The following is an 11,485-nucleotide window of genomic DNA, read 5'->3' on the forward strand; positions in this document are numbered from 1 at the left end:
TTCTTCTTAGGCAGGCAGATGTTAGACGGTGGTCTTTCCCCACCGCGCCTTGGCGGCAGCTGCCCCAAGCTTCAGCGCGTCCCTCAACACGTAGTCCTGGACCTTGGAATGTGCCAGTCTGCAACACTCAGTCGGGGTCAACTCCTTCAGCTGGAAGATCAACAGGTTTCGGACCACCCAGAGAGCGTCCTTCACCGAGTTGATGATCCTCCAGGCACAGTTGATGTTTGTCTCGGTGTGCGTCCCGGGGAACAGGCCGTAGAGCACGGAGTCCCGCGTCACGGCGCTGCTCGGGACGAACCTCGACAAACACCACTGCATTCCTCTCCAGACTTCCTCTGCATAGGCACATTCCAGAAGGAGGTGTGTGACAGTCTCGTCCCCCCCGCAGCCGCTTCGAGGGCAGCGTGCGGTGCGGCAGAGAGTCCGGGCGTGCATAAATGATCTCACAGGCAGAGCCCTTCTCACCACCAGCCAAGCCATGTCTTGGTGCTTGTTGGAAAGTTCTGGCGATGAGGCATTCTGCCAAATGGCTTTGACAGTCTGCTCAGGGAACCGCTCGACAGGATCTGCCCTCTCCTTTTCCCGAAGGATCTCAAGGACACTACGTGCTGACCACTTCCTGATAGACTTGTGGTCAAAGGTGTTTTTCTTGATAAATTTCTCCACGAAGGACAGGTGGTACGGAACGGTCCAACTACTCGGAGCAACACCGGGGACAGGTAGAACCTCAGTACGTAGTGACACTTGGTGTTTGCGTACCGGGGATCCACGCACAGCTTGATGCAGCCACACACAAAGGTGGCCATCAGGGTGAGGGTTGCATTGGGTGTGTTTTTTCCCCCATTGCACGGGTCTTTGTACATTACATCTCTTCGGACCCGGTCCATCTTTGATCTCCACACGAAGTGGAAGATGGCCTGGGTGACTGCGGCGGCACAGGTTCTGGGGATAGGCCAGACCTGTGCCACGTATAACAATACTGAGAGTACCTCACACCTGATGACCAGGTTTTTACCCGGGATGGAGAGCGACCGTTGCTCCCATCTGCCCAGTTTCTGTCTCACCTTCCTGATCCGCTCCTCCCAGGTCTTGGTGCACGCCCCAGCCCCCCCGAACCAAATACCCAGCACCTTCAGGTGGTCAGTCCTGACGGTGAAGGGGATAGAGGATTGGTCGGCCCAGTTCCCGAAGAGCATGGCTTCGCTCTTGCCTCAGTTTACCTTGGCCCCCGAGGCCCGTTCGAACTGGTCACAGATGCACATGAGTCTGTGCACGGACAGCGGATCCAAGCAGAAAACGGCGACGTCATCCATGTACAGGGAGGCCTTAACCTGCAGAGCCCCGCTGCCAGGAATAGTTACCCCTCTCAGGCTCGCATCCTTCCTGATGGAATCGGCAAATGGCTCTATGCAACACACAAACAAGGCAGGAGAGAGAGGGCAGCCCTGCCTGACTCCAGATCTGACTGGGAAGCTATCTGATTCCCACCCGTTGATTGAGACTGCACTGACAATGTTGGTGTAGAGCAGTCTGATCCAATTAGCGATTCCCTCCCCGAAGCCCATTTTGGAGAGGACATCCCTCATATATGTATGCGATATCCTGTCAAAGGCTTTCTCCTGGTCCAGGCTGATGAGGCAGGTGTCCACCCCCTGTCCTGCACGTAGGCCATCGTATCTCTGAGGAGTGCGAGACTCTCAGCGATCTTCCTGCCCGGTACAGCACAGGTTTGGTCAGGGCGAATCACCGATCCCAGAGCAGACCTGACCCGGTTGGCGATGACCTTTGACAAGATTTTGTAGTCTGTGTTTAACAGTGAGATAGGTCTCCAATTTCTAATTTCTTCCCTCTCCCCCTTCTGCTTGTAGATGAGGGTGATGATGCCTTTTCTCATGGATTCACTCATGGTACCTGCCCGAAGCATACTGACATACACCTCCAGCAGGTCCCGACCAATCAAGTCCCAAAGAGCGGAATAGAGCTCGACCGGTAAGCCGTCGCTTCCGGGAGTTTTATTCTTTTCGAAGGACTCGAGGGCCTTGGTCAGCTCATCCAGAGATAGCGGCTGGTCCAGCCTCTCTTGTGTTCCGTCGTCTAGGACCTCCGTGATAGAGGACAGGAACGACTTGGAGGCCGCGCTGTCGGTTGGCTTCGAGTCATACAGACTGGCATAGAAGGATTTGCTGATCCTTATGATGTCAGCCTGAGATGACGTTACCGAGCCATCTTCTTCCTTCAGGCTGCTGAGCACGGAGCTCTCTTTGTGCACCTTCTGGAAGAAGAAATGTGAGCACGTCCCCTGGACCGGAAGATTATCTTGGAGGCCTCCGAGGCAAAGAGCGAGGCTTGCTGGCCCTTCACCTCCTTGAGGTCCTCCGTGACATCGACCCCCAACATCTGCAGCAGGAGCAGGTTCTGCATACTTTCCTGGAGCTGGGACAGTTTTCCCCGTCTCTCTCTTGCCTCCTGAACACCTTTGAGGATGAAGAACCTCTTGATGTTCCCTTTTACTGTTTCCCACTGGAGACTCAAAGAGGGGCTTCACGGTTCTCCAACCTGCGTAGTCCCTCTTGAGCTCCTCCATGTTTCCCGGGGTCAACAGCTTGGTGTTCAGTTTCCACGTTCCCTTACCCGCCCGCTGCTCGTCCTGTAGGTGACAGTCGGCCAGCAGGAGGCAGTGGTCAGAGAAGAACACCGGCTTGACGTCGGTGGATCTGACCGAGAGCGTTCGGGACACAAACAGGTAATCTATCCTTGAGCGGATAGACCCGTCTGCCTGTGACCATGTATATCTACGCTGCGCTCCGTCTGCAGGGGTGCTGAAGACGTCGTGCAGCTTGGCGTCTTTGACCGTGTCCATCAGGGCTCTGGACGTGGCGTCCAGTTTACTGTCCCCCCCGCCGGATCGTCCATCTGCATCGATGATACGGTTGAAGTCTCCGGCCAGAATGACCGGCCTGGACGTAGCCAGCAACAGTGGAAGCTGTTGCAGGACGGCCAACCGTTCACTCTTACCCACTGGGGCGTACTCGTTGATTAGTCTCACGGGAGCGTTTCTGTATGTAACATCAGCAACGAGGAGGCGCCCGCCCACCACCGCCTTAACCTCGGAGATGGTGAAGTTGCCTCCCATAACAGAATACCCAGGCCCGAGGAGCGGTTATCATTACCCCCCGACCACACTGACGGCCCATGGGCCCACAAGCTCGACCATCTCCTGTAACTGCTGAGGTGCGGTATCCCACACTCCTGCAGAAACAGGACATCGGCTTTCACGTTGGCCAGGAAGGCCAGTGTTGAAACACATCGTGCAGGAGATTTTATGCTGCGCACATTAATAGTTGCAATTTTAAACCCCATTTTGTTAACAGGTTGTAAGGTTACCCATGTCCGATTGTCGCTGGTCCTGCCCCTCTGGGGTAGCTGTCTGCATCCCCGTGCAGTACGCAAACTGCTGGACCCTCACAGGGCTGAGGTAGCTGTCCAGTTCCTCACTCGGCCCATTTGCCCGCTTCGGTGTCATCGGGCCGAGACAGGGTCCACGCTGTCTGTTTCTATATCTGACAGCGGGGCTGTCAGAGGGTCGCTGCTCCCAGTGACCTGGAGCTGTGTGGCGGTGGGGCCCTCCTGGCTTTCACCTGGTGGGGGGTGGTGGTTTCCCATTTCCTCAGGAGGTTTATCCCTTGGTTGGCAGTTGCTGCTCTCCTTTCTCCTCGCAGCGCTCTGCCTCTTCTTTTGGTGACGACCCGCCTTACGTCCGTCCTCACCCTCCGAAGAGCTGTCCGTGTCTTCCACCTGCAGCTGCCTTTTCCCCTTTTTCTGGGAGGTCTTGGTGACCGGGTGGGTTTTCCTCTTCCTGTTTTTCACCACGGTCCATTCCTCTGCCTCCTTCTTTCCCTTCTCCGCCTCCTCCTCCTGTCCTGTCGGAGCTTCGCTCGGCAGCTGTACCTCTCCGGTAACTGTCATCTGCTCTGCTCCGGCCTGTCCTTTCTGTTGCATGCCCCCAACACCATTCCCTTGCCGGTTTGCGGTGCCTTGCCGTCCTTTTGTGGCCCGCCTCCGGCCATCTGCGCGTAGGTGGCGGCCCCTCGTCTTGGGCAGGCCCTGTACACGTGGCCCACCTCCCCGCACAGATTGCAGTTCTTTTCCTCCTTGCACTCTTTGGTCGGGTGACCCTCCTTCTTGCAATTCCGACAGATCGTGACCTTGCAGTCCGCCGCCATGTGGCCTGACCTCCCACAGGTTCGGCACACTTTCGGCTGCCCTGCATAAGTCAGGTACCCTCTGCTCCCTCCAATAGCAAAGCTGGAGGGTGGGTGCAGGATATTCCCGCTGGCATCCACCCTCAGGGTTACCTTGACCTGTCGTTTGCTGGTCCAGATCCCGAAAGGGTCAACCACATCGGTGCTTTGACCCTCGACCTGCACATTGATGCAGCAGATACTCAGCAAAGCTAATGGATTATTGGTTTTTATTTAAAAGGTGTTGGAGTATAAGAGGAGGGAGGTACTGGTGAGACCACATCTGGAGTACTGTGAGCAGTTTTGCTTCCTCTATTTAAGGAAAGATATGACTTAATTGGAGTCAGTTCAAAGAAAATTCACTAGGATTCCTGGTATGGAGGGATTGTCTTAAGACCAAAGGTTAAACAGGTTGGGGCTCTACTCACTGAATTTTAGAATATTGAGGGGTAATCTCATTGAAACATATAGGATTACTAAGGGACTTGACAGGATGAAGGCTGATGGGAGAGTCTAGGAGCAAAGCCCATCTTCTCAGAATAAAGGGACACTAATTTAAGACTGAGATGAGGAGGAATTTCTTTTCTCAGAGGTGTGCGAGTCTATGGAACTCTTTTCCACAGACAGCTGTGAGGGAGAGAGTCCTTGTGTATATTTAAGGCTGAGCTAGATAGATTCTTGATCAGTAGAGGAGTCAAGAGATATGGGGAAATGCAGGAAAGTGGACATGAGGAATGTCAAATCAGCCATGATCCAACTGAATAGTGGAATAGGCTTAAAGGGCGAAATGGCCTATTCCGGTTCGTTTTCTTACAATCTTACAATTAATATAAGGATTCTGAGAAATATAAAGTAACAGAGACACCTTGGAGCATGCTTATTGATCCAAGAAGATAGTAGGACAGGTACCTGAAGAAGGTATATGAGATACTTTTCTTTGTTTGCTGAGACCTAGAGAGTAAAATCAAGGAAGTTATTAAAAAACAGTAAATTAATTAGGTGGAGTTAGAGGACGAATACAGTTCTGGTTACCATTTTACAGAAAGGATGTCATTCTCGAGAGGATAGTTATAAGGATGTTGCCAAGATTGGAAAAAAATATGGTTATTATAAAACATTTAACATCTATAGAGAAAGCTGAGGAAAGATTTCGCAGAATTGCAGAATTACTTGGTACATTCTTAAAGTTATAAATAACTTTTTAATTCACCATGTTTGTCAAAAACGAATTGTTTGAAAAAGAGAGATATCAAAGCCTCATAAAATTAAAAAAAAAATTTGGCTATTCATTTGAGATATCATAGAGCACAAGGCTATGGACCAACAGACTTGATAGAGTTGTATAAGATGATGAAGGCATAGATAGAGCGGATAGCCAGAGACTTTTTCCAGGGCAGAAATGGCTATCACGAGAGGGCATAAAATTTTAAGGTGATTGGAGGAAGATTTAGGGGAGATGTCAGAGGTAGGTTCTTTATACAGAGAGTGGTAGGTGCGTGGAATGCACTACCGGCAGTGGTAGTAGAGTCAGATACATTAGGAACATTTAAGGGACTTTTGGATAGGCACAAGGATGATAGTAAAATGGAGGGTATGTAAGTTAGTTTGATCGTAAAGTAGGATAAAAGATCAGCACAACGTCAAGGGCCGAAGGGCCTGTACTGTGCTGTACTGTTCTATGTTCTTTTAAGATACGAGAATGAAATGTTTCTGGATTGCAATAAGACCATAACATACAGGAGCAGAATTAGGTCATTCAGATTATTGAGTATAATCTGCCTTTTGACCACGGCTGATACGTTTCTCAACCTTCTGCCTTCTCCCCATTACCTTTGATCCCACTACCAATCAAGAGCCTATTAATCCCTGTCTTAAATACACTCAATGACTTGACCTCCACAGTCCTCTCCAGCATTGAGATTCATGGATTAACCACCCTCTGGCTGAAGAAATTGTTCCTCCTCTCAGTTCTAAAGAATTATCCATCAGACTCTCGTGTTCCCTACTAGTGGAAACATTTTCTCCACTCTATCCAAGCCTCTCAGTATTCTGTAAGTTTCAATCAAACCCTCCTTCATCCTTCTAAACTCCATTCTGTTCAGACACAGAGTCCTCAACTGCTCCTCATATGACAAGCCCTTCATCCGCTTGTAAACTTCCTCTGGACCCCCTTCAATGTCAGAATATCCTTCCTTAAATATCCTTCCTTAAAGGCCCAAAACTGTACACAATATTTCAAACGTTGTCTGACTAGAACCTTATACATCCTCAGCAGCACATCTCTGTTCTTGTATTCTCGGCCGCTTGAAATGAATTCTAACATTGCATTTGCCTTTCTAACTGGCAAATGAACCTGCATGTTAACCTTAACAGGATCCTGAAAAAGGACTCCCAAGTCCCTTAGTGCTTCAGATTTCCGAAGCCTTTCCCCCTATAAAAAATAGTCTCTGCTTCTTCTTACCAAAGTGGATAACTTCACAATTTCCCACGTTGTATTCCATTTGCCGTTTCTTTGCCCACTCTCCTGGTCTGTCCAAGTTCTTCCAGGGCTTTCCTGCTTCCTCAACACTACCATCCCTTCACCTATCTTTGTGTCATCTGCAAACTTAGCAAAAATACCCTCAGTTCCTTCATCCAGATCGTTAATAAATAACGTCCCAACGTAGACCCCTGCAGAATTCTACTAGTCACTGGCTGCCATCCTGGAAAAGACTTCTTTATCCCTACTCTATGCCTTCTGCCAATCAGCCAATCCCCTATTCATATCAGTGCCTTCCTTCCCAACACCACGGGCTCTTATCCTATTGAGCAGTCTCCTGTGCAGCACCTTGTCAAATGCCTTCTGGAAATTCAAATAGATCATGTTCACTGGCTCTCCTTTATCTAACTTACTTGTTATCTCCTCAAAGAATTCTAATAGATTTGTCAGGCACAATATCCCCTTGATGAAGCCATGCTGAAATATCATAGAACAAAGAACATAGAACATTACAGCACAGTACAGGCTCTTCGGCCCTCAATGTTGCGCCAACCTGTGGAACCAATCTGGTGCCGATCTATCCTACACTATTTCATTTTTATTCATATGATTATCCAATGACTATTTAAATGCCCTTAAAGTTGGCGAGTCTACTACTTTTGCAGGCAGTGTGTTCCATGCCCCTACTACTCTCTAAGTAAAGAAACTATCTTTGATGTCTGTCCTATATCTAACACTCCTGAATTTAAAGGTATATCCCCTTGTACTAGCCATCACCATCCGAGGAAAAAGGCTCTCACTGTCCATCCTATCCAACTCTTTGATTATCTTATATGTCTCAATTAGTCACCTCTCAATCTTCTTCCTCTAATGAAAACAGCCTCAAGTCCCTCAGCCTTTCCTCATAAGACCTTCCCTCTATACCAGGTAACATCCTAGTAAATCTCCTCTGAATCCTTCCAAAGCTTCCATACCCTTTCTATAAAGCAGTGACCAGAACTGTACACAATACTCCAAGTGCGGCTGCACCAGAGTTTTGTACAGCTGCAGCATGACCTCGTGGCTCCGAAACTCAATCCCTCTGCCAATAAAAGCTAACACACCAAATGCCTTCTTAACAATCCCATCAACCTGGGTGGCAACTTTCAGGGATCTATGTACATGAACACCAAGATCATCTACACTTACCAAGTACTCTTTATTCCTGTTGCCCCTTCCAAAGTGAATCACCTCACACTTTTCCACATTAAACTCCATTTTCCATCTCTCAGTAGCTCTGCTGCTTATCTATGTCCCCCTGTAAATTGCACCATCCTTCAGCACTATCCACAACTCAATCAACCTCAGTGTCATCCACAAATTTACTAACCCATCCTTCTATGCCCTCAGCTAGGTCAATTATAAAAATGACAAACAGTAATGGCCCCAAAACAGATCCTTGTGGCACGCCAATTGTAACTGAACTCCAGGATGAATATTTCCCATCAAGCACCACCCTCTGTCTTCTTTCAGCTAGCCAATTTCTAATCCAAACCGCTAAATCACCCTCTATTCCATACATCCGTATTTTGTGCAATAGCCTGGGCAATAGCCGTGAGGAACCTTATCAAACGCCTTACTGAAATCCATAAACACCATATCAACTGCTTTACTCTCATCACCTATTTGGTCACCTGCTCAAAGAAGGTTTGTGAGGCATGACCTACCCTTCACAAAACTGTCGTTGACTATCCCTAATCAACTGATTTCTTTCTAGATGATTATAAATCCCTTATAACCTCTTATAACCTTTTCTAACTCTTTACCCACAACTGAAGTAAGGCTCACTAGTCTATAATTACCAGGGTTGTCTCTACTCCCCTTCTTGAACAAAGGAACAATATTTGCTATCCTCCAGTCTTCTGGCACTATTCCTGTAGACAATGCTGATAAAAAGAACAAAGCCAAATCTCCTCCTCCCTGGCTTCCCAGAGAATCCCAGGACAAATCCCACCCGGCCCAAGAAATGTATCTATTCTCACACTTTCCAGAGTTGCTAACACCTCCTCCTTGTATCTCAGTATTCTCTTCAACAATATATATATCTATATACATATATATATATCCTTCAACTATGTATTGGAAAGGTGAAGTTATTATCTTCAGTTCATGCTGCAAAATGCATTCCTTAGCTACAGAATCCAATTGTCCTCTTAACCTCTGCTTGAGGCTTAATCAGAATATTTGTAATCGTGGCAGCTAATAAACTCTGGACTGAGATTTCAAGCCCTCCTTTCCATCAACAATATTGCCTTTTCCAGCTTCATATCATCACCTGTTTCTTCCCCTGCCTCAGCTAATTTGCTGTTAAAATCTTAATTCATTCTGTTACCTCTAGACTTAACTATTGTAATGCCTTTCTGGCTGGCCTCCTACATTGCACTCTTTATGAATTTAGACTTGCTCAAAACTACCTATGTCCTAAGCTTGTCATTCACCTGTTATTCTTTTCTCACTGACAGACATTGTCTCCCAGTTGACTAATGCATCAGTTTGAAACTTTACATCCTTGTTTTCAAAGCCCTACACAGCCACAATCCATGCCCTACCTGTGTAATTTCCTGCAACCTCTACAATCCTCCAAGATATCTGTGCTACTACAATTCAGGCCCCTTGAGCATCACCAGTTTTAATTGTTGCACTGTTGGAGGAAATATCTTCAGGTGCATGCTGAAACATAAGATCTGGAATCTCTGCAAAACCACGAACACCATGCTGCAACACCACTGCCACCTCTCCCCATGACCCACAAAAAAAAAGACTTTCCTACTTTCTTTCCTTGTTAAAAATGCTCTTTAAAACCTGTTTCTTTTGGTCAACTTTCCAGATATCTGCATGTGTTGCTTGACTCAAAAAGTGTGGTGCTAGAAAAGCACAGCCAGTCAGACAGCATCAAAATGTCAGTTCTCCTGCTCCTCGGATGCTGCCTGACCTGCTGTGCTTTTCCAGCACCACACTCTTCAACTCTGATCTCCAGCATCTGCAGTTCTCACTTTCTCCTGTTGATTATAACCTTACTGTGAAGCCTCTTCCAAACATGCCTCCCTTCAAGAGGTTCTCCTCCTCCCTCAACAAGGATCTCAGTGAGTCTCTCTCTCTCACTGCACCCCCCCCAGGTTGTCTCCTCTGCCCTGAAGCTCTTCAGCCACATCTTGAAGCAGACCCACCACCACAACCACATCACCTTCCTCAGCACCTGCCTATGGAATGGACTGATCCCGCATGGACTCCAGACTACATCCAGACCATCACAATTTGGACCTGACGAGGACAACCAGTACCTAAAACAAATCCAAAGCCTCCAGAAATGGTTCTCCCTCTGGATCTTCCACTCCACACTCGCAGCCATGTGCCGCCACCTACTCTCATTGCAGTCAGCCCTGCCCCAGCTCAGGGCCACACTCTCCCAGACCTGCAAAGGACCCTTGCTGTTCTTCATCCTTAGAAGAATCCACATGGTCAGCAAGTGCTTTTTCTCCACAATATTGGACATCCAAACTTTCATGGATTTACCTCCAAACTCGAGATTCCTCAATCATTCCAGAAGCTTCTCCCAGCCTCCGGAACCACTCAGAGCCATTAGCCATGCGGGCACTCCAGCCGCCACTATCGCAGCAAACGATGACATCCCTTCCACCCCTGCTGACCCACAGAAAGCTGCCACTGCTGACTATGCCACCATGGCAATCGCTGGCAAGACAACCGATTCCACAACTGCCGCAAGATCCACCGCTGCCAAAACCACCGTGAAGTCTACCCAACACGTCACTTCCGCCCCTGTAGTTGCTGCCTCATTTCCCTTCCCTTTCCCTTATCCCAGATCAAACCTTCCAACTTGACACCGCCCTCTTGAACTTCCTACCTATCCATCTTCCTTCCCACCTATCCGCTCCACCCTCCTCTCCGACATTTCACCTTCACACCCACCTTCATCTACTTATCGCATTCCCAGTTACCTTTCATTTACCCCCCCCCCTTCCATTTATCTCTCAGCTCTCTTGAGGCACTCCCTCTTTCCTGATGAAGAGCTTATACTCAAAACGTTGACTCTCTTGCTCCTCGGATGCTGCCTGACCAGCTGTGCTTTTCCAGCACCACACTCTTCAATTCTGATCTCCAGCATCTATAGTCCTGACTTTTTCCCATATGTTGCTTGATGTCAAATTTTGTCAAATAATTATCTGTTAATGGTAATTAAGGCAGTTATTTGAAAATCAGGATTCTAAATGGCTAAAGGAAATTGGGATTAAGACATAGGAACAGTAATAAGCCATTCAGTCCATTGTGTCCACTCTGCTATTCAAGAAGATCATAGTTGATCTGATGATCCTCAACTACACTTCCTTGTCTTATCCCCTAACCCTAATTCCCTTAATGATTAAGAATTCAACCTATCTCAGCTTTGAATACACTCAATGACCCAGATTTGATAGCCATCCTGACTTGCAGTAAAGAATTCCACAGATTCACCTGCATCTAACAGGAGTTCCTTACTCTGAGATTATGACCACTGGTCCTAGAATCTCCCACAAAGGAAAACAATCTTACTGCATTTATCCTGTCAAGCCCACAAAGAATCTTACATGTTTCAATAAGGTCTCTCATTCTCCTAAACTCCAATCAGTACACCTTTTGTATTAAGAAAATCCCTCCATCAGTCTAATGAGTCTTCTGTGGATTGCCTCCAATGCCCGCATACCTTCCTTTAGCTAAAGAAACAAAA

Source organism: Chiloscyllium plagiosum, unplaced genomic scaffold (genome assembly GCF_037043375.1).
Source record: "Chiloscyllium plagiosum isolate Xiang-an unplaced genomic scaffold, Cpla_swu_hap1 HiC_scaffold_6, whole genome shotgun sequence".
NCBI lineage: Eukaryota > Metazoa > Chordata > Chondrichthyes > Orectolobiformes > Hemiscylliidae > Chiloscyllium > Chiloscyllium plagiosum.